This window comes from Podarcis erhardii (genome assembly GCF_964252035.2).
Source record: "Podarcis erhardii genome assembly, chromosome: 16".
NCBI lineage: Eukaryota > Metazoa > Chordata > Lepidosauria > Squamata > Lacertidae > Podarcis > Podarcis erhardii.
Window position 1 is genome coordinate 27,109,722 of NC_138514.1, and position 22,735 is coordinate 27,132,456.

General features: G+C 47.9%; 1 protein-coding gene across 2 annotated transcripts in view; it reads left to right on the top strand.

Annotated features, from left to right (window-relative positions):
• The first annotated feature begins 8,005 nt into the window (after positions 1–8,005).
• The window catches only part of SRRM3 (serine/arginine repetitive matrix 3), a 101,869-nt gene continuing 87,139 nt past the window's right edge, over positions 8,006–22,735 (top strand). For both annotated transcript variants that reach the window (XM_081843523.1, XM_081843524.1), the window contains exon 1: positions 8,006–8,330. The gene's annotated coding sequence lies outside the window, so the exon portion shown is untranslated. The remainder of the gene's footprint in view (positions 8,331–22,735) is intronic.

A 22,735-nucleotide genomic window follows, 5' to 3' on the forward strand; every position in this document is an offset into this window, starting at 1 on the left:
AATCCCCGCGGCGGGGTGAGCTCCCGTCTTTCGGTCCCAGCTCCTGCCCACCTAGCAGTTCGAAAGCACCCCTAAGTGCAAGTAGATAAATAGGTACCGCTTTATAGCGGGAAGGTAAACGGCGTTTCTGTGTGCTGCGCTGGTGCTGGCTCGCCAGAGCAGCTTCGTCACACTGGCCACGTGACCCAGAAGTGTCTCCGGACAGCGCTGGCCCCCAGCCTCTTAAGTGAGATGGGTGCACAACCCTAGAGTCGGACACGACTGGCCCGTACGGGCAGGGGTACCTTTACCTTTACCTTTTACTCTTCAGGGTTATCAGTACACTATTTTATAAAAGGTTGCCCTATTTCAACAAAATCGTCGACATCATTTGTCTTACTCAATGCATGTAATGTCTTTGTTAATTTCTGTGACAGACCATACATTCTGTTTCCAATGAGAGATGCACAGATGTTCCAATCCTTTCCATTTTTATGCCACATCTGTTTGCCGCTCTGAGCTCTTTGGAAAGGAAGGGTGAGATATAAATTCAAAATTAAAAAATACTAATTTAAGAAACAAACCTTGAGAAGCCTGTGGCCAGTGACATTCACCTGCCCCGTGAATGTTTTTGTGCACAAATTTAGTGGCTGAATCTCCTGGGGAGTAAAACTAAACCAATGACCCTCCCACAATACAGACATTTCCAAATTTGAAGTGTGTGCATCACTCCCTTTCAAATTGCATGCAAGCTCTCAAATATGCAAACCATTAAAAAAAGAGGAGAGAGAGAGAGAGAGAGAGAGAGAGAGAAGCTAAAGCTCAGAGTAGGCTCATGAATTTTTCATTGTCAGGGGAAAGAAAGGGCAGCTGAAATTGGCTAGGTGGGCCTCACACTGTTATCTTGCATGGCTGCTGCGACAGCACAAGGATTGCCAGACCTGCAGGTCTTGCCTGAAGTCTCCAGGTTTGCCTGGCTCCCAGCTGCTGGGGCCAGTAGGACTTGGAGCCTGACAACATCCAGAAGGCTGGTTAGAACAGCATAGGCCCCTTGTCAAAAAAAGACAGTGTGGTGCAGCTGGTAGAGTTTTGGACTAAGACCTGGAAGACCAGGGTTCAAATCTCCACACAGCCAGAAAGCTCACTGAGTGACCTGAAGCCAGTCCACTGCCTCTCAGCCCAACCTACCTCACAGGGTTGTTGTGAGCATAAAACAGCATGGAGGAGAGCCATAAATGCAACAAATACTTTCCCTCCCCTTGCCAGTTTCACTCCCCTCTCCGTCTGTCTCTTGTCTTGGGCTGAATCTTTCTGAATCATCCTATAAAAATACAGTGGTACCTCAGGTTAAGTACTTAATTCGTTCCGGAGGTCCGTTCTTAACCTGAAACTGTTCTTAACCTGAAGCACCACTTTAGCTAATGGGGCCTCCTGCTGCTGCCACCGCACGATTTCTGTTCTCATCCTGAGGTAAAGTTCTTAACCTGAAGCACTATTTCTGGGTTTGCAGAGTGTGTAACCTGAAGTGTATAATAACCCGAGGTACCACTGTACATTTCTTTGGTGGTTAGCAACAGGAAACTTCCAAGTCCTCGTATCCCACAATAAATGTATTTGTCTTCAAGGTGCCACATGGCACACACACAATTTCCTACCTCCCTGTGTGTATATCTCCTCCTTTTCTTTCAACACACATCATCCCCACTCCTATCCAGGAAGAACACAGATACCTTTTGGGCACACAGATGCTTATTTTTGGTTTCTGTTAGTGTCATGGGCAGACATCTCTCCTGGCAGCTCCAGGGGGAAATCTCAGAAATGCATCGTTAGAGCTGACATGTGTAGCAGTGTGTGTGTGTGTTTGTGTGTGTGTGTGTGTGTGTGTGTTGTGGAAGGTGGGGTGGATAGATTTTTTGCAAAACGAGCATCATTTTAGCACAAATATTTGAGGGCCAGATTGTTCCAGCTCTACCGCCGATCGCAGATTTGAATGACTGCTGTGACACAGTGGAGACCCGTGGCCTTTAAAATGGTGTTGGACTCCAACTCCCATGAGCCTCCGCCATAATGTTGAACGGTCAGGGATGATAGGAGTTGATGTCCAGCAAATATTGGGAGGGCCACAACTTCCCCACTCCTGCTTTTAAAAAGAAAATGGTCGGGTTTCTAGTCCTTATGCTTGAAAGTAGGTTGTTGTTGTTTAGTCGTTTAGTTGTGTTCGACTCTTCGTGACCCCATGGACCAGAGCACGCCAGGCACTCCTGTCTTCTACTGCCTCCCACAGTTTGGTCAAACTCATGCTGGTAGCTTCCAGAATACTGTCCAAGCATCTCGTTCTCTGTCGTTCCCTTCTCCTTGTGCCCTCCATCTTTCCCAACATCAGGGTCTTTTCCAGGGAGTCTTCTCTTCTCATGAGGAGGTCAAAGTATTGGAGCCTAAGCTTCAAGATCTGTCCTTCCAGTGAGCCCTCAGGGCTGATTTCCTTCAGAATGGAGAGGTTTGATCTTCTTGCAGTCCATGGGACTCTCAAGAGTCTCCTCCAGCACCATAATTCAAAAGCATCAATTCTTCGGCGATCAGCCTTCTTTATGGTCCAGCTCTCACTTCCATACATCACTACTGGGAAAACCATAGCTTTAACTATACGGACCTTTGTTGGCAAAGTGATGTCTCTACTTTTTAAGATGCTGTCTAGGTTTGTCATTGCTTTTCTCCCAAGAAGCAGGCGTCTTTTAATTTCGTGACTGCTGTCACCAGCTGCAGTGATCATGGAGCCCAAAAAAGTAAAATCTCTCACTGCCTCCATTTCTTCCCCTTCTATTTGCCAGGAGGTGATGGGCCCAGTGGCCATGATCTTCGTTTTTTTTTATGTTGAGCTTCAGACCATATTTTGTGCTCTCCTCTTTCACGCTCATTAAAAGGTTATTTAATTCCTCCTCACTTTCTGCCATCAAGGTTGTGTCGTCTGCATATCTGAGGCTGTTAATATTTCTTCCGGCAATCTTAATTCCGGCTAGGGATTCATCCAGCCCAGCCTTTCGCACGATGAATTCTGCATATAAGTTAAATAAGCAGGGAGACAATATACAGCCTTGTCATTCTCCTTTCCCAATTTTGAACCAATCAGTTGTTCCATATACACAATGGCTATTGTTATTTCAGAAGCCAGAGGATTCCAGCTCCCAGCAGCCTCAGCCAACATGGCCAATCATCAGGGGTGATGAGAGTCGGAACACCTGGAAGGCTACAGCTTCCTCATCCTTGCTTTGAAAAAGAAAACATCAAGTTTCTAGTCCTCATGCTTGAAAGCCAGATACGCAATGCCTATTGTTATTTAAGAAGCCAGAAGATATCAACTTGGCCAGCATTGCCAGTTGTCAGGGGGTTGGAGTCCAGAAATATCTGGAGGATCATAGATCCTCCAACCTTGGACTGCATGAGGGTTTTTTTTGAGCTTTCTGTGGGGAAATCACAGACAAAAATACTGGGGCGGGGGGGGGGGGAGGCAACTGCTGGGGGAAGAGAATCTCAGTTAATTGAGCATTTTCAATGCTTTTCAATAATTTTTGTGGATCTAGAGGGGCAGATCCTGCCCCCCGGCTACGCCCATGTGCTCTACCACTGAGCTACAGCCTGTCTCTTCACTTCCTAAGTCCTGCAAGCATCCTGCTGCTAGCTGTAGTTTTCTGCAAAGTCCACAGTTTTTTTAAAAGGTCTCTTGCAATGCAAGTTTCTTTAAGAGAGGTTTCTTGATCAAGTTCTCAAATGAATGAATGAATGGAACTTTATTTGCGTCAGCCGTTGGCCATAGCAACAAAAGACACTGCGATATACACAGAACAAAATAAAAAGCCGGTTATATAAAACACAGTTTAGGGTCCTGAATCAGCAGTCAAATAGCGGACCTTATTCTGATTGCCCCAGCTAAGAACCTTGATCAAGTTCTCAAAGCAGTAAGGAATTGAGCTCCCAAGAAAGGCAATTGTCCTGAAACACATTGGGGCTATTTGCAGCAAGGCACCTTTGGGAACCTTTGTTTTCCTTGTCCAGTGCTGACTGGCAGCAGATCTTAGAGGTTTCAGACAAGCAGCCTCTCCCAGCCCTGCCAGGAGATGCTATTTGGGACTGAACCTGGGACCTGCTGCATGAGAAGCAGATGCCTTAGCCAAAGCAAGATTCTGGCCATTATTCTGAATAAAGGGCTGCCTTATGGAGGAGCATAGGAAACTGCCTTATACTGACCATTTGCCCACCCGGTTCTGTATCGGCAGCAGGCGTCTCTCTCAGACACACCTGGAGATGCCAGGGATTGCACCTGTCTCCAAAGGGAGACCAAAATGATCAAAGGGGTGGAGCAACTCCCCTGTGAAGAAGGCTGCAGCATTTCGGATATTTTTTAGTTTAGAGCAGAGGTTTTCAACCAGCTCCCTTGACCAACTACATTCTTTCTGCAGCACCCTGTGGGGTTCAGAAGCCCAGTTTTGTCACCCCTTGCCTGCAGAGCCAGCAGCCCCTCACCCCTTTTTGAACACCCTCCCTTGGGGAGTGTTCCCTCAGCCTCTTCTCCCCTCTCCTTGGGAATCCTCCAGGCAGCTGCAGCTGCCACTCCTGGTCTTTGAGCTGCCCCCTCTGTCCCAAAGACAGGTGCCTCCTCCTCACACTGTCCCACAGGGGCCTGGGAAGCACCCCCTGGCCAACCCCAGAGGCACCATTCACATGCGGAGCTTGTAGCCAGGGCTGCTGAAATAAACACTGTGCAAGCCTTTGGGAGGCAGAGATGTGAGAGGGCATCAGAGGAGGGAGGGAAGGAAAGAGGGGCAGAGGCCAGTGTTGCCTACGGCACCCCTGATTATCATTCAAGGCACCCCAGGGTGCCATGGAACACTGCTTGAAAAACACTGGTTTAATAATAATAATAATAATAATAATAATAATAATAATAATAATAATTTTATTTATACCCTGCCCTCCCTTGCCAGAGCCAGCCTCAGGGCGGCTAACACCAGTAAAATTACAGTAAAAACATAATAGGAAAAAACAACAATTTAAAATACAGGTTAAAATATAATTTAAAATGCAGCCTCATTTTAATAGTAGCCCATAGATCAAAACCATAAGGGGAGGGAAGCATAAGGGTCAGACTGAATCCAAACCAAAGGCCAGGCGGAGCAGCTCTGTCTTGCAGGCCCTGTGGAAAGATGTCAAGTCCCACAGGGCCCTAGTCTCTTGTGACAGAGTGTTCCACCAAGTACTGAAAAGGCCCTGGCCCTAGTTGAGACCAGTCTAACCACCTTGTGACTTGGGACCTCCAAAATGTTGTCATTTGTGGACCTTAAGGTCCTCCGCGGGCCATACCAGGAGAGAAACATTGAGCAAGAGGTGACATTAGAAGGTCATAAAATTATGCATGGCATGGGGAAAGTGGATGGAGGAAAGTCTTTCTTTTCCTCTCACAACACTAGAACAAGCGGACATCCAATGAAGCTGAATGCTGGAACATTCAGAACAGGTCCTTCTTCACTCAGTGCACAGTTAAATTGTGGAACTCCCTGCCACAGGAGGCAGTGATGGCCACCAACCTAGAAGGTTTTAAAAGAGGACTGGACAAATTCATGGAGAAGGAGAGGGCTATCAATGGCTACTGGCCATGATAGCTCTGCTCTGTATCCACACTTGGAGGCAGCAAATGCTTCAGGATTCCAGCTGCTGAAACCACAGGAGGAGAGAGGGCTCTTCTGCTCCGGTCCTGCTTGTGGGCTTCCCAAAAGGAGGCATCTGGCTGGCCACTGTGAGAAGAAGATGCTGGACCAGATGTGCCATTGGCCTGATCCATCAGATTCTTCTTATGTTCTTACCTTCTGCATGCAAAATAGATGCTCCAGCATGGAGCTCCCTTAAGGAAAGCTGCAACCTTCCTGATTCCAGCTGTGTACCTGATGATGGCCTGCAACCTTCCTTTTGTGCTCCGACCCACAACTTTCTTTCTCCCCTGCCCCACAGGGATCCATCCACCCCACAGTCACCTTCCTTTCCCGTTTCAATCTTCTCTCTTCTACCCAAAGTGTCCTCAAGCATTTGCTCTCACCCAACCCCCTCCTCGACTCTACCATATATATAAAGGAAGGTTTCCCTTCCTGATTTATGCAGGGTGTTTGCAGGTTTTATGATTGCCATTTACCGGTTTATTTAGGGATTTTAATTTCTCTGGCTGTGATTTACCGCACCGCACAGCAGCAGCAGCAGCAACACGCCAAGCTTCGCTCTGCTACAGTTACAGCGTTCTGCTAATGTGAGGAGAGCCGCACAACAGATCCCAGAAGTTGCTTCAAATTAAAGAAGCGTCTGGGAAAATAAATTGATAAAAATGAGACAAGGTTTCTCTCTCTCTCTCACACACACACACCCCACCAAAAAAATCTCTGCTATGGAGGAGTGGAGAACTCTAGAACAGGCTTTCTCAACCTGGCCATATGTTTTGGAGCACAGCTCCTCTCAGCCCCAAACCAAAAGTTTTGGATTATAGCCCCCATCAGCCCCCAACAAAGATGAGATTCACACCACAACGTGCAACAGATCCTGCCCAAATGTTTCTGACCACAACTGCCACCTGCCTCAGCCCAGATATTTTGGACTTTAATGTCCACCAGCCCCAAACCCAGATGTTTTTGACCACCGCTCCCATCTGCTTCAGTCCAGATGTTGTGGACTACAAGGCCTATCAGCTGTAGCTGGTGCAGGGAAGCCTGATCTAGAACAATGGTTGGCAATTACAGTGGTACCTCAGGTTACATACGCTTCAGGTTACATACGCTTCAGGTTACAGACGCTTCAGGTTACAGACTCTGCTAACCCAGAAATAGTAGCTCGGGTTAAGAACTTTGCTTCAGGGTGAGAACAGAAATCGGGCGGTGGCAGCGTGGCAGCAGCGGGAGGCCCCATTAGCTAAAGTGGTGCTTCAGGTTAAGAACAGTTTCAGGTTAAGTACGGACCTCCAGAACGAATTAAGTTCTTAACCCAAGGTACCACTGTACTGTAGTTTAAAAACTTAAGCTCCTTGGACCAGAGACCTGCTTCTTTGTTGCTCAGCTCTAACAATATCAAATGGGCTATACTGTATTAACAAACAACAAGGGATCCTGGGAGTTGTGCACCCAGGACTGGCCCACCCATGAGGCGGGGTGAAGCAACTGCCTCAGGTGGCAGAAACCCCTGAGGTGGCACCTACACTGCCACCTCCACTGTTGCTGGAGAAACGCCACAGGCATCAGTACCAATTTCGGCTGAGATGTTGGCAGAACCTGCTGTTGCCACCATCACACTTTGCCCTGCCGCCACATAACCTAAGTAAAGGGTGCTTTGGCAGGGGCTAGGAGTGGATGGCAGCAGGGCAGGACGGCCCTTACTGCATTGCTTCCAGCAGTAAAACCAGACTTGGTGCCCCAGTGTGTACTAAAAGACAGTTTAGAACAGGGTTTCCCAAACTCGGGTCACCAGCTGTTTTTGGACTACAGCTCCCATCATCCCTAGCTGGCAGGGCCAGTGGTCAGGGATGATGGGAATTGTAGTCCAAAAAACACCTGGCGACCCAAGTTTGAGAGACCCTGATTTAGAAGTGTAACAAATAAATGCAATCAGGATGCGCTCCTACTAGTCTTTTCTCACTATTCCTCCCCCCCCCCCCCCACTTTTGGAAAAACTATAAAATGAGAAAATGCACAACTATCAGCTACGAAAATATGGCAATATGGAAAAACTTCTGTATCGACCAAACGTCGATTTCCAAAGAGGTTCTCTTTGATTCCTGCGGTTTGTTTGGCATTTCCCTTTTTAACATTTCCCTTTGCCCTTTCCCTGCCGAATACTTTCGGAGCGGCTTTCAAAGCCAACGGCGCTGAGTGCAATAAACCGAGAAGCTCTCAGACTCTTCTCCAGAATCCAGCGTGATTCCCCCCCCCCTTCTCCTGCGCCTCCCGCTCTTCTCCTCTAGGGGGCTCTGTGGATCGGGGAGGAGGCCGTCCCTTCTTGCACCAAGCCAGGGCCGGCTCTATGGCACGGAGCTGTCCAGCACTTCAGGAGGCGAAGCTCAGTAGTGGAGGATGCTGCAAAGAGGGAGCCAGAAAGAGCCTTGAGGGGAGGTGGGTGCGCTCTGGAGCGGAGAGGGTGGGCTTTGGGGAGGGTGCAAGAACAGGGTGGGGTGTCCCAGGGCTGGTTGGCCCTGGGCTGGAGGGCCCAGGGAGCCAGGAGGACTGAGCTCCAGCGGAACCAAGGAGGACGAGACTGGCAAGAGCGAGGCCAAACCCCATCTGCAGTTATTGGCACGGACACAAGATTGCGCTTCCTTCTCCAGCAAGGTAGGGAAAGGAGATGTGGGGCGGGGGAAATCCTGGCTGGGGGGCTGAAGGTCTACGCTCTGCCTGCGACTGCTGGGGGAAGTGGGAGCAAGGGTGGGGGGAACCATTACAGATCGCAAAGGCTTGTTAGAAGACACAGCAGTTTTGGTGTCAGCGTCTGGGGCGGAGGGAGGGAGGCAGAGCTAGCGGGAGGTATCTTGGCTGCAGTCCCATCTGCTGTGTGCTTGATATTTCTTTGCAAAGAGCAGGTGGGGAGGGGGGGGAGGCACCATGCAAGGGCTGGGGGTGGGGAGGATTGTCCGCCGTTGTGTCTCCCGGGAGGGGAAGGCTTAGAAAAATCTGGCCTCTCCCAACAACCCTGTTCTCCTGCATGCGTTGGAAAACAAATAAGCTAGGCTGGACGGGATGAGACTCTGGTTGAGGTTGGGTCGATGCAAAGGGAGGTGGGGGGTGCCATGCCTCTCCCCAACAACACACGCCCAAGACCTCGGTTTTCTAGGATAGAAAAGGGGGAGCAATACTCACAGAGAGAGGGGGAGGGAGGGGGAGAGGGAGACAGATGGAGGGGACACTGAACTACAGTAATTTGACAGCTCTCCTTCAGAGGCTAGTGGGGAGAAGGACAGACACGGGTCTTCTCCTTGACTGGCTGAGCTCAGTTGTCTAGGGACACGGATAGTGGATGCTGGGATGTCAGAGGCAAAAGAGTTGCTTTGGTTCCCCCCCTCCCCCCAAAAAGGTTGGGTCTCTCCCCCCCCCCCCCAAAACCGTTTTTTCTCTCTAGGTTTGCAGCCAGGAGCAAAAGAGGGGAAAGTTTTCCAGGGGAGAGAAATGCCGTTCTTAGAGGAGAGGAGATGGAAGGGTTTCCTCGGGGGGTCTCTCAGATGTCCTCCAAGCTCAGGGGGTGTTATCTCATCGATGCAATTTTGACCCAAGGTAGCCGGGAGAAGAAGTTTGCTCAATTTGAGGATGGTGTGCAACCTCTGAATTATTCATCGTGGAGGGCTTGGAAGAATTCCCAGGAAATTCTGAGCTGTAAATTTGAAGGGGCGTTGCTGGGAGGGCGGTGGGTTTCAGTTGGTATTAGATCACTGGAAGAACTGCTCTTCTGATAATAGGGATGTGCCTGTTTTTTGGTGGGGGAGGTGTGTATGCCTATATCTATATATATCTGGGCATGTGGGGATTTGCACAGTAAGTCAAAGTTTTGTGTATTGAATGTGAGTTGACATACAAGAATATGGAGAGGAGAGGGAACCCTCACAAACTTTGTCAACATTTAAGGAAGCAGTGAAGGGTTTTGTATGAAATTATTCTTAACAATAATTATAATAACAATAATAGCTATTATCTAACATTTATCTCACGCTTGATATTTTTTAAGTGCTGTGCATATGTTAAAAGGTGAGCAGTCCCCACCCACTGGCTCACAACCTAATAGACATGACACAAAAGGAAAAAAGGAATGAGGAGGGAAGAGGAATGCAAGCACTGGGACATCTGCTCCTTCACTAGCTGGAGGACGAGGCCAGACTGCTTCTCGCTTTGACCTGGTGTTCTTCCTGGGGGGTCATGGTGGGGGTTCAACCTCTCAGTGGCCCTGGTTGGTGCTAGCGGACAGTCTGCTTCCTTTCTGCTCCGGAGCCCCAGGACAATTGACAGTTGAAATGGAGTCTTCCGCTCCCCCTAGGAGGCAGGGAGGAAGTAAAGTTACTGCTGCTGCTTCTTTGGCCAATGGATGGGGCCATGCAGGGGATACATCTTTTCCAGGGCCCCTGATGCCCTGACTAAGGGCAGAAGGGACAATGTGCTGCTCCCCTTTGGTTTTGTTGTCCTGGGGCATCAAATAATTACAGGAACAATGGCAGTTTCAGGCAGATGCCGTGGCAACAAAGCAGCATAATTATACCCAAATGGAGGATAAGCCTGTGAATGCACTGCAAATGTCAGCTAAATGGAGCCTTCATGGACACAGGCATTGCACCTTGGAGTCCCAGGTGTCAGGGGCAAATAATCAAGGTACAGTCCTTACCTTCATGCCTGCCTGAGGGTACTCAGGGTCACCTGGCTGGCTGATAGAGAGAAGTTACAATGGTTCATATCTGAAGCTGCCTTGTTGCCCTTGGGGTGGGTCTGGAGGCTACAGCTGCTGCAGAATAAAGTAGCTTGGTTGCTTGTGGGGACAAGCTCCCACCAGTATATAGCACCTTGCTTGTGGGATCTCCATGGGCCGCCAGTCTGCTACTGGGCCAAATTCAAAATGTTGTTACTAAAACACAAGTCTCCATACAGCTCAGAACCAGGTGACTTAAGAGGTCGCCTCCTCCTTTATACACCCAGTAGGTCACTGCAGAGGAGTTTCCCCTGCAAGTTCCAAAGATCTCAGAATCCTTCTCTGCAGGACCTCAGAGCAGGGCCTTCAAGGTGGCTGCCCCTGTTTCTATGGAACAACATTCCTGACAACATACAACAGGTAGCCACTATCTGCATTTTCCAGAAATGGTTGAAGACCCCTTTGTTCTCATGGCCTTTCCTGGCTGCATAAGCAGGTGTTTACCATAAGTGCCCACTTATTGGGGTTTTAGTCTTAGAAACATAAACATGTAGAGTTGGAAGGGACCCTGAGGATCATCTAGTCCAACTCCCTGCAATGCCGGAATATGCAGCTGTTGGAGATCGAACCTGCAACCTTGGTGTGATCAGCACCACGCTCTAACCAACTGAGCTATCCAGGCTTGCTTTAAGCGTATTGGTTGTTTTTGTGTGTTTAACGGTTTTAATTATCTTATGCATAAATCGCCTTGAGATGGTGGTTTAGAAGGTGATATAATAAGAAAAGAATCCTTGAGTTGTAGTAGAGTTGGAAGGGACACCAAGGGTCATCTAGTCCAACCCCCTACAATGCAGGAATTTCAGCTAATGAATCCCATTATCATCATAACGGTGATGGTGTCCCACCGTTACAGCAACTCGCCCAGGATTGTCAACTCCAGCAACTGGCATGTTTGGAACTTTGAGAAAGTGCCATAGGTGCCAGTCACCAAAGAGGGGTGTGTGTGGCACAGCACAAAATGACTGCCACTTCGGGAAAGAGTGGGAAAAGAGGCAGGGCTGCAAAATGATGCCCCACCAATCAGCCGCTTCATCAATTGTGTGTGGGGAACCCACCTCCATCCTTGCTGACGGAGAGATGCTCTTTCCACATCTCATCTGTTCTAAACAGAAGGGAGAGAGGGTGCCCAGTCCTGGCATCCAGTGAAACGTGGGCATGTTTGAGGAGCTGTGTTCAAGGTAGGAGGGACCAAGCCAATGCACACAGGAACTGAGCAGGAAGAAGGACCTCCTGGATGAGACCAATGGTCCATCTGGTGCCGCATTCTGTTATCACGGTGGCCAAGCCTGTGGGAAACTTCCAAGCAGGATCCGAGCACAAGAGCCCTCTCCCCTCCTGTGGCTTCCAGCAACTGGCATTCAGGAGCATTACTGCTTCCAACTGTGGAGGCAGAGTGTAGTGATTGTGGCTGGTAGCCATTGAGAGAAAAGTGTCTCCTGCGCATTACGGTTTTTGGAGCAGTTATTTATCTTTTGCAGGTGCACAGTGGTGACCACGAGCCCTGGTCTGCCCTGGCTGGCAGTGGCTCTCCCAGGTTTAATGCTGCTGGAGATCTTCTTTTGATGGATCGAACCCAGCCAGGGGGCACCTGCTTAGCCAATGAGCTGCTGCATCTCTTCATTTCATTTCTGAATCGCATAGCATAAAGCATCCCAAAGCCATTTAGCAATAAGAAACCTACATAAAAACAATTTTGAATGCAGCACAGATCTAAGTCAAAGACCATTATGTCTTTTACAAAAGTGCAGTTCAAGTGTCCAGAATGCTTCATAAGCATGGCCTGAATAATCCTCACAACAACTCAGTAATGTTGGCCCACACCCATACACCAACCAATCTCTTTCCTGGGCAGAGGTCTTCTCCCTTCCACCTCTGTGTGGCAGTTGCTCCAGCTATTTATAATTTCTTGCAAAGCTTTAAGCATGTAGCATTCCTGAGGGCTTTTTTGTGTGTGGGTGGGTGTGGCCTCACTTGTAGCAGGGCTCACTTGCTCGAGCCATTCCAAATCACTTAGGTTGTGACTCACCCAAACTGTACACCCATCTGTCTGGAGTGCGCTTCCAGAGGTGAAGTCAAACGACTGTGTTAGCAGCCTCGAAGTGACTTTCCTGGGGCGCAAGCCTGGGCGGTGTGTATGGACGTCCTGGGCTGCTCAGGCAACAAGACTCTCCTCTCAGCCTCGCTGATGTGGTCCAAAGGAAAGCAGAACCATACATTGGGCAGCAGTTTGGCTGCAGGAGTTGCCATAAGGAGGTGTACAACCATCTTAGGGACTCCAGATTTGCGTAGGGTTTACTCCTTAGTCTTTTCTCCTCCTGAAAATATCCCACAAGGCAGTGGGGTTTAGAATCAGTTTCCCTTCTCCTAGATGGCCGAGCCCCATCTGCCCCTCACTTTCCCCTACAGCACAGGCAGAAACCACCTTCTTGACGAGTGGACCCACGATTGGTCTCATCTGCTCAATCCGCCAGAGCCTGTCTTCACAAATAGAGGGAGTCCCTAACTCACAGAGGGTTTGAGACCCATTGGCTACCTTCATCTGGTTTAGCGGTCAAAGTCGTTCCCAGGGTGTGGCCGCTGTTGCATGCTGACAGCTTCTAGGAGCCACAGGTAAGAGCTGAGTGAAGGGTGGGGACCAAAGGTGAACTATCTCTCAGAAGGGGTACGACGTGTTCCCCACCAGAGGTACTAGGTAAAGGTAAAGGGACCCCTGACCGACTCTGGGGTTGTGGCGCTCATCTCGCTTTATTGGCCGAGGGAGCCGGCGTACAGCTTCCGGATCATGTGGCCAGCATGACGAAGCCACTTCTGGCGAACCAGAGCAGTGCACAGAAACACTGTTTACCTTCCCGCCAGAGCGGTACCTATTTATCTACTTGCACCTAGGCAAAAACACGTAAGGAGCGGACAAAGAAGGGCCAGTGAGTGGTGTGGCTTAGTGGAAAGGGTGTGGCTTAGAAAGTAGGTGTGGCTCGGGCAGAGTGGGAGTGGCCCAAGAAGTCAGCATGGTCTGGGGAGATTTCTGAGTGCCAGATAGATCAGACCTTTGGCCTGAGATGTCCTGTCACTGTCCTGTGACTCATATATTGGGATGTCTTGTGCTAAATCCTGCTTGTGGGTCTCCCGCCGAGGTAACTGGCTGGCTACTGTGAGATCAGGATGCTAGTCTGGATGGGCCACTGGCCTGGTGCAGCTGGCTCTTCTGGGAGCTGTAGTTTGTTAAGAGTGCTGAGAGAGGAGGAGGAGAAGAAGAAGAAGAAGAAGAAGAAGAAGAAGAAGAAGAAGAAGAAGAAGAAGAGGAACAACAACAACAACAACAACAACAACAACAACAACAACCTGCCCATCTGGCTGGGTTTCCCCTCCCAGAACTATAATTCCCAAGGTAGTTTAACACTCAGTCCCTCTTTACTCTGGGGGACCCATAACAAACTACAGCTCCCATAATTCCTTGAGGGAGGATATGACTTTTAAAAGTGGTATGACAGTGCTTTTAACGCATGGTGCGAAGGCGGCCTATGTCTTCCTGATAACTGTTTTATATTATTTTATACATGGAGCTTAGACACCCTTTTATTATTAGACTTGTAGAATCGTAGAGTTGGAAGGGACCCCCCAAAGGTCATCTAGTCCAACCCCCTGCAATGCAGGAATTCCAACTAGATCATACCTGACAAGCGGCCATCCAACCTCTGCTTAAAAACCTCCAAGGAAGGAGAGTCCACAACGCCCTGAGGGAGTCTGTTTCACTGTTGAACAGCTCCTACTGAAAGTTCTTTCTGATACTTAGATGGAATCTCCTTTCTTGTAACTTGGTTAGAGTCCTACCCTCCAGAGCAGGAGAAAACCAGCTTCCTCCCTCTTCCATGTGACACCCCTTCAGATATTTGAAGAAGGCTATCATATCTCCTCCCAGTCTCCTCTTTTCCAGGCTAAACATACCCAGCTCCTTCAAGTGCTCTTTGTAAGGCTTGGTTTCCAGACCTTTGATCATCTTTGATGGCCCGTCTTGTCAACGCCCATCCCATATAACTATATTATTAATATAGTTATAACACTTTGTCAACAAAACAAATTACAGTGGTACCTCGCAAGACGAATGCCTCTTAAGACGAAAAACTCGCAAGACGAAATAGTTTTTCATTTTTTGAGTTGCTTCGCAAGACGAATTTCCCTATGGGCTTGCTTCGCAAGACGAAAATGTCTTGCAAGTTTGTTTCCTTTTTCTTAAAACCGTTAATACCCAGGGTGCATTCAGGGGGTGCAGTTGCGACTTGACTTCGAGGAGCAACTCATAGCACGCGGTGTGGTAGCCTTTTTGAGGTTTTTGAAGACTTTGGTGATTTTTGAAGCTTTTCCAAAATCCGTGCTTCGCAAGATGAAAAATTCGCAAGACGAAAAAACTCGCAGAACGAATTAATTTCGTCTTGCGAGGTACCACTGTAAATGCTCTATTAGGGGGAGGGCAAGTGACAGGAAGAGAGGGACGTAGTAACCCTCTCAGGACTTCTGCACCTTTTGCTCACAGTTGCTGTGGAGGAAACCACTGGGGTGTTTTAGGGCCACCCAGTGAAGGTGAAAGTCAGAAGACGTGAGCCTCAAGCCTCTCTGTCTGGCCCTTGGAACTGTCCCTGGCTATGCCCCTCAATGACCTTGCCTTGCACTCTCCTTGAGTGTTTTGGTGCCCTTGAACCCTGATCTTGCTTTTACGGGCATGAAAGAAACTAGCTGATTTTGGATAGGCGAAATTGGCACCCCTTGTTGGACCGGTCTTTGCGTCTGAGAACGGCACGCAGCCCTCAAAACGTTGCCCAGACCAGAATTCAGCCCTCAGGTTAAAAAAATAAAATAATGTTCAGGTTTCTTCTTCTTCTTTTGGCTAAGGAAAAAAACAATCTGCATATATACATGCTGTCTGGCAGTTTCCCAGCTTTCATACTACATACTGGAGGAGGTCATTTTAAGGAGAGAAGCTAAACAAGGCAGAGGGTACTTTAGGTGTATTGGTGTGTTGGCGTGAGTGTTAGCAGAGCTATAGATATATTTTTTCCTCCCTTTCCACCCTTCCCCCCGCCTCGCACTGCTGTCGCCATTCTCTGGACAGGTGGCACAGCAACTTACATAATCCTATCAGCCCAGGAATAGCTGCTTCTCTTATATAACTGTGATCAATGAGAGACAAGACGGGACGGAAAGCCGTCAGACAGAAAATAAGCCAGGTGGGTCAGAGGAAATGCAAGGCATCGCCATGCTGGCCGCAGCTGCAGATTCATGCAGCAGAGGGTTAAACTGTGGAACTCAGTGCTACTGGATGCACCTATGCTCTTGTTATGCATACATATTGGGGAGGGGAGAACCTTTGGACCAGATGTGGCTCCTCAGCCTTTGCTATGGCTGTCCTCAGGACACACACCCCACACCAGCTGTGTCTACCAAAGTGCTTTTGGCTGCCAATAATGTGTCCTTGAATTGTGATTGCAGAAGGGTCATAGTTCAGTGTTAGAGCACCTGCCTTGCATGCAGAACGTCCCAGGTTCAATCCCCTGTGGCATCTCCAGGTAGGGCTGCCTAAAAACCTTGAGAGATGCTGCCAGTCAGTGTAGACAATACTGAGTTAGATGGACTAAAGGTCTGGCTCAATATAGGGTCATTTAGCGATGTATGAGAATGCCTTTTGCTTCTACAGATGAGAAGATCTATCCTTTTTGGTTCTGTCCTTTCGGAGGAAATTCATTCCTCCACTTTACACAACAATTTGCGATTATCTTTTTTTGGAAGAAAAAAAAACATTGTGAAAATTCATCAGCATCGTAATGCAAATTTCTCCTAAAAAACACATTTGTTTATGCAGATTTGACTAATTTGCACATTTTTGCAAACAGTTTCCCCTAATGTAAAATCTGTTTCTGCATTTTATTTCCCGCCCCTGCCCCCTGTGCATGCGGTTTTGGTTGGGGAATGGCTTTTGCAAAATTCATATAGGTGTGCATTTCAAGGGAAAGTTGTGATTCAGTTCTCAGATTGTTTTGGAAAGTGTGAATTTGATGGATGCGTCTTTCAGTGTGAATTGAATCAGATTTCTGTTCTATCAGTGTTCTTTATGGCATGAATGTGGCCTTGGGTGACATTCCCATCCTTGTTCGTATGGGGAATGCCCTCAGACAAGAAAAAAGAGATCTAGGTCCAACCATGCAATAAACCCCTTTAAAAGTTTCCACTCATGAAAGGACTCCCACATTACTAGGGATCGAAGGATCAGCTTTCCACATTCCCACACCAGTTTGCAATTTCTTTAGCGGGGGAAAAGATTGCATGAAAATGCACCAGTTTTTGCATGAGAATTTCCCCCAACTAAACACATGTTCCTGTGCAACTTTGCACCCATTTCTGCAAAGCAGCTTTCTCTCACAGGATTATCAAAGCACACTTTACCCCAGTCAATGCATGCTTGTGCATCTCACTTGGCTGGAGAACTGCCTTGCAAATTTCAAAGAAGTGTGGGTTTCGAAGGACGGCTGCGTTTTGGTTGCTGCATTGCTTTGGAATGTGCAGATGTGGGAGGTTTGCTTTGAAAGGTGAACTGAATCAGATCTCTCTCTCTCCCACCCTTACGGTGTCACTGCCAAATGAGCTGGCGCTATGTCCCAAACCCGCTTTTAACACTGCGGCTGACACAACCAACGCCCGCTGCCTGTTGTTTGCTAGGAATTATGACACTTAAAAGGAGTACGACAGGGAAAGAGAGACGGAGAGAAAGAAAGAGAGCTGGACCTTGATGCCGGGAGAGCCAAAATGTTTTTTCTAGCTATTGCAGCCCTGTCAGCACATTCCTGTCAAGACATGAGATTTATTGAAGCTGTTTACCTGGCGCTCTGCTGACTCCCGAGACTTAAGAGTGTTAGAACAGAAGAAGAGCTTGCTGGACGAGGCCAATCGCCCATCTGGTCTAGCATCCTGTTCTTCCAGTGGCCAAGAAGATGCTCCAGTGGGAAACCCATAAGCGCGAATTGAGCAACAAGAGCACTCTCCCCTCCTGTGGTTTTGAGCCTCTGGTATTGAGATGCATTGCTGCCTTCAACCATGGAGGCAGAGCACAGCCAGCATGGCTAGTTGTTGTTGTTGTTGTTTAGTCGTTTAGTCGTGTCCGACTCTTCGTGACCCCCTGGACCAGAGCACGCCAGGCACTCCTGTCTTCCGCTGCCTCCCACAGTTTGGTCAAACTCATGCTGGTAGCTTTGAGAACACTGTCCAACCATCTCGTCCCCTTCTCCTTGTGCCCTCCATCTTTCCCAACATCAGGGTCTTTTCCAGGGAGTCTTCTCTTCTCATGAGGTGGCCAAAGTATTGGCGCCTCAGCTTCAGGATCTGTCCTTCCAGTGAGCACTCAGGGCTGATTTCCTTAAGAATGGATACGTTTGATCTTCTTGCAGTCCATGGGACTCTCAAGAGTCTCCTCCAGCACCATAATTCAAAAGCATCAATTCTTCAACGAGCAGCCTTCTTTATGGTCCAGCTCTCACTTCCATACATCACTACTGGGAAAACCATAGCTTTAACTATGGCGAAGGGGCTTGAATAACTGAGAGAAGCTATGAACTATGCTGAGCAGGGCACCCAAGATGGACAGGTCATAGTGGAGAGTTTTGACCAAACATGATCCACCTGGAGGAGGAACTGGCAAGCCACTCCAGTATCCCTGCCAAGAAAACTCCATGGACAAAGACAACAAGCATGGCTAGTAGCCTAATAATAATAATAATAATAATAATAATAATAATAATAAATTAATTAATTTATACCCCGCCCTACCCAGCCTGAGCCAGGCTCAGGGCAGCTAACACCAATAAAAACACAGTAAAAACATAATAGGAGAAAAAAAAGGGGGGGAACAATTTAAAATATAATTTAAAACGCAGCCTCATTTTAAAGTAGCTGATAAATCAAGGCCATAAGGGGAGGGAAACATAAGGGTCAGATCGAGTCCAAACCAAAGGCCAGGCAGAACAGCTCTGTCTTGCAGGCCCTGTGGAAAGATGTCAAGTCCCGCAGGGCCCTAGTCTCTTGTGACAGAACTTTCCACCACGTCGGGGCCACTGCTGAAAAGGCCCTGGCCCTAGTTGAAACCAATCTAACCTCCTTGAGGCTCAGGACCTCCAAAGTGTTGTTATTTGTGGACCTTAAGGTCCCTGCGGGGCATACCAGGAGAGGCTGTCCCGTAGGCATATGGTATAAGCCTTGATCCTCCACGAATTTGTCCATTCCCCTTTTAAAGCTATCATTGTTGGTGGCCATTGTTGCCTCTTGTGGGAGTGAGTTCCATAGCGTTAACTTGGCACTGCATTAAAAAGTCCTTCCTTATATCTGTCCCAAATCTTCCAGCATTCAGCTTTCTTGGATCTCTATAAGCTGGTCTGACTCAGCTTAAGACAAGGTCCTCTTTTCTTATGAGAAGTTTATTCCACAGTTTATTCCATTCCCCCGATATTTCTCTCTACCTGTTAATCTCCACATCAGGGGTGCCAACTTGAATAAAATATTGGGGACGTGGGATGGGGCGGGTAGAACGGTTGTGCTTTGCATGCAGAAGGTTCAGTCCCTGGCATCTCCAGGTATGCTCCCATCTGGGGGGAAAGAAAAACACAGAGAGCTACTGCCGGTCCGTGCGGACAATACTGAGCTAGATGGACCAGTGTTGCAACTCTATCTAAGGCAGCTTCCCTATGTAGGTTATGGAGGAAATCTGGTGCCACCTGGCACTCCAGACTTGGATTATCACATTGCTGCCTGCCTGGCACTCTGTATTTTCATGTTTCGCAGATGGAGGACTGCTCTTGTTTTTGCTCAGCACTATCATGTGTGCTCACCGGACTGCAATTCCAAGGGATGAGGAGTGGCTTAAAAACGGAGATCAACAATAGAAAATAAATTTAGAATGTGTGAACGTCAGAATGACCCGCTGGGTTGGGTCAGCTGCCTACGCAGTCCAGCATCCTGTTCCCACAGTGGCCAGCCTGTGAAAAGCCTGCAGGCAGGATCCGAGCACAAGAGCCCTCTCTCCACCTGTGGATTCCAGCATCTGGGATTCAGAAGCAACCATGGAGGCAGAGCCATTGATAGGCTTTTCCTCCATAAATTTGTCTGATCCTCTTTCCAGGTTGGTGGCCATCGCTGCTCCTTGTGAAAGGGACTTTCTCATCATTACCCATTTTTGTGGGAGATGTCGGGGATTAAACTGGGAGCTTCTCGGGTGCTCTACCCCTGAGCGATGCCCCATTTTATATGTGAGCATTTGAAGGTGCCTTCAGCTGAGCCAGACCAATGAACGATGTAGCCCAGGGCTGTCCTACGGAACTCCTTGCTGCAGGATGTTTCTGGAAAGGCTTCCACAAACATGTGTTAAACACATCCACCCACCATGGTCTAGATTCAGCTGCGATTACCCAAAGGGAGCCTCCACTTGTATACATTATCAGACCCTCTGTTTTCCAGGGACAGTCCCATTGGCCATAATGGTTCAGAGTGGAACCTTCTTGGGGTAAATTAGGAGCTGTAGATAGAACTGGGTGATTTTCAATGGGCCGCCTTGCTTTCTGAGTCCTACTTTGCTGACATAAGCTACAAGAAATGAAATGCTTTCCTCCCTAAATTAGGCTGCTGAAACAAAGGGGTTTTTTGAGGGGGGGAAGGGATTTTTGTGCGAAGGGTCTTTGAGCACAGTACCGATCTTCCATCCCTGGGCTGAGCATGTGCTGAGAGGCACCCTTGCTCCTTCATTTTTTAGCATAGAGCCGCCCTCCTGAGATGCTCAGGATTTAGAAAAAATAAAATAAAATAAAAATAATTTCTGCAAACCTGAAGTCTGCCTGCCCTTGGTGCACAGTATATCTCTGATCCCCAGATGTTTTAAATAAGGTGATTGACTCTCCTGCATTGGAGGGTCTGAAGCAGGGGTTGGCTGGCTTTCTTTAGCTGTGATTCCTGCAATGCTAGGGGCTGGACTAGATGGCTCTGGGGACCCCTTCCAACTCCACAATTCTAAGCAATGAGGCAGGTGGTGTTGGTATTAAAGCCCTTTTCATAAGCCTCCTAAAAGCATCCCACTGACCACTGTTAACAGAAGGAGTATTAGAGTAAACATGGCCACTGTTTGCTCCAGCAACGTGATCCCTACATTCTGCAGTCAATGGCTGATATGCAGCCAGGTTACCATGGGGAGAGGCAGGCACCGTGTTTGCAGGATTCCCCTGGGGGACTCTCACAAGTGAGTGTCAGGGTCTGTTTACTAGCATCTGTTTGGTAAGCGATGGAGGGCTTGCACCTGGGCGGGGCGGGGCGGGGGGGGGGGAGAGCAGTGAGCCACGTCGCTTCTCCAAAGGGCTCATGGGCATGCCCCTTTAAATAATGAATATGCATAATAATTTGTTGTACTGTATATTTTAAATGATGGTGTTTTACTGCCCTGATGGATTTGCTGTTTTGTGTTTTAATTATGCATTGATTATAAATTTTGTAAATAGAATTATAAAACCCACTTAGAAGCCACTTTGGTATAGATCTGTCAGTGTTACAGGTGTCACAAAATACCTGTTCTGCATTTGTAAGAAATCAATCTTTTAGTGTGCACTTTGGAACTCCCTGCCTCTTGACACGAGGCAGGCGCCTTCACGGTATTTTTGTCAGTGCCTGCTAAAAGCATTTTCATTTAGAATGCTGATGTTTTATTTTTAGTTTAGTTTATTACTCTTTTCGATTGTTTTTACAAATACTGCTTTATTGTTTTTTAAACTGCTGTGAGGTTTTCTATAATCAAGCGGTATATAAATTTTATGAAATAAGTAGGTAGGTAGGTAGGTAGGTAGGTAGATAAGCCACATATAAAACAACAATAATGGTTATTATTTATTAATTAAGCTTAATAATCCATTTTATAAACAAAAGTATATCAAAGTGACTTACAACAGCAAACAAACAAACAAAGAATAAAATTTAAACCAGCATAAAATAGAACATAGGAAAAGCTAAAAGATTATCCTATTTTTAGGATCCACCCGCTTAAGGAGGCAACAGATAACCAACAGCCAAAAGTTTGAAGGAAAAGAAATGTTTTTGCCGGGCACCTAAAGATATGTAATGATGGTGCCAGGCAAGTCTCCCGGGGGAGAGCATTCAGCCAGCGGGGAGCCACCACTGAAAAGGCCCGTCCTCGTGTTGCGACCCTCGAGACCTCCCATGGAAGGGAACACAGAGAAGGGTCTCAGATGACAATCTCAGGGTCTGGACCATTTCTTATGGAGAGAGGCGGTCCTTGAGCTATTGGGGCCCTAAGCATTGACAACAGAAGTAGGCTATTCCTGTCCATCATAATTTTACAGTAGTTTCACATTTAATGTGGATAGATCACTAGGATTAAAGTGGTGGGTGGGTGTGAAATCCACCATTCAGTCACTCTAACAACCAAACTTCTGAATTGACGCTCACAATAAAGCAATGACCAGGAACCTGTGGTCCCCCAGATGTTGTTGGACTCAGCCCCACCTGCAATCCCCAAAGGTCAAGGTACAATGGGAGTTATAGTCCAACAACACCTGGAAGGTCACAGGTGCTCCCCACGCCTGGAATGAAGGGGGTTTAAAGCGCCATCTTTGCAAGAAAGCTTCCTGATTTACAAGTCGGAGTTACATCCACTTTGTGTGGTGCAGTGGTTAGAGTGTTGGACTAGGACCTGGGAGACCAGGGTTCAAATCCCCACTCAGCCATGATGCTCACTGGATGACCTTGGGGGCACCTCGCCACTTGCCTCCACTCTCGCCTTGCCTTGAGATCTTCACTGCCACCAGATAGGAGATTAATTATCTTCCAGGCTACTGCTTATCAAACAACCTCCAAACATTCCCTGGGGTCTCTCTGTTGCTTCCGTAGGTGGCATGGGTGGAGGCTATAGCCATGAGGCTGTTTGCATTAAACTGAGACCACACAGGTTTATGAAAGAGGAATTGATTTACTAAGGGGGGAGGGAGAGAATATGGAATATAAAATATGCAAAATGTTACAAACGTTTGAAACTATTACCCCTTGCTCTTTCTCTCTTTCTGCTACTTTCCCTCCCTCTATCAACCCTCTTCTCTTTCTTACCTCCTGGTACCCTTTCTCTCTCTTTCTCTCTTTCTGCACTACCCCTTCCTCCTTCTGTGCTGTCCCCATGAAATTATCCTAGATCCACATGAAATTGGGGCAAGGGTCAACATGGCTCTAGGGCCACTCTAGGGAGGGAGCTGAACCCTGAAAAATGACA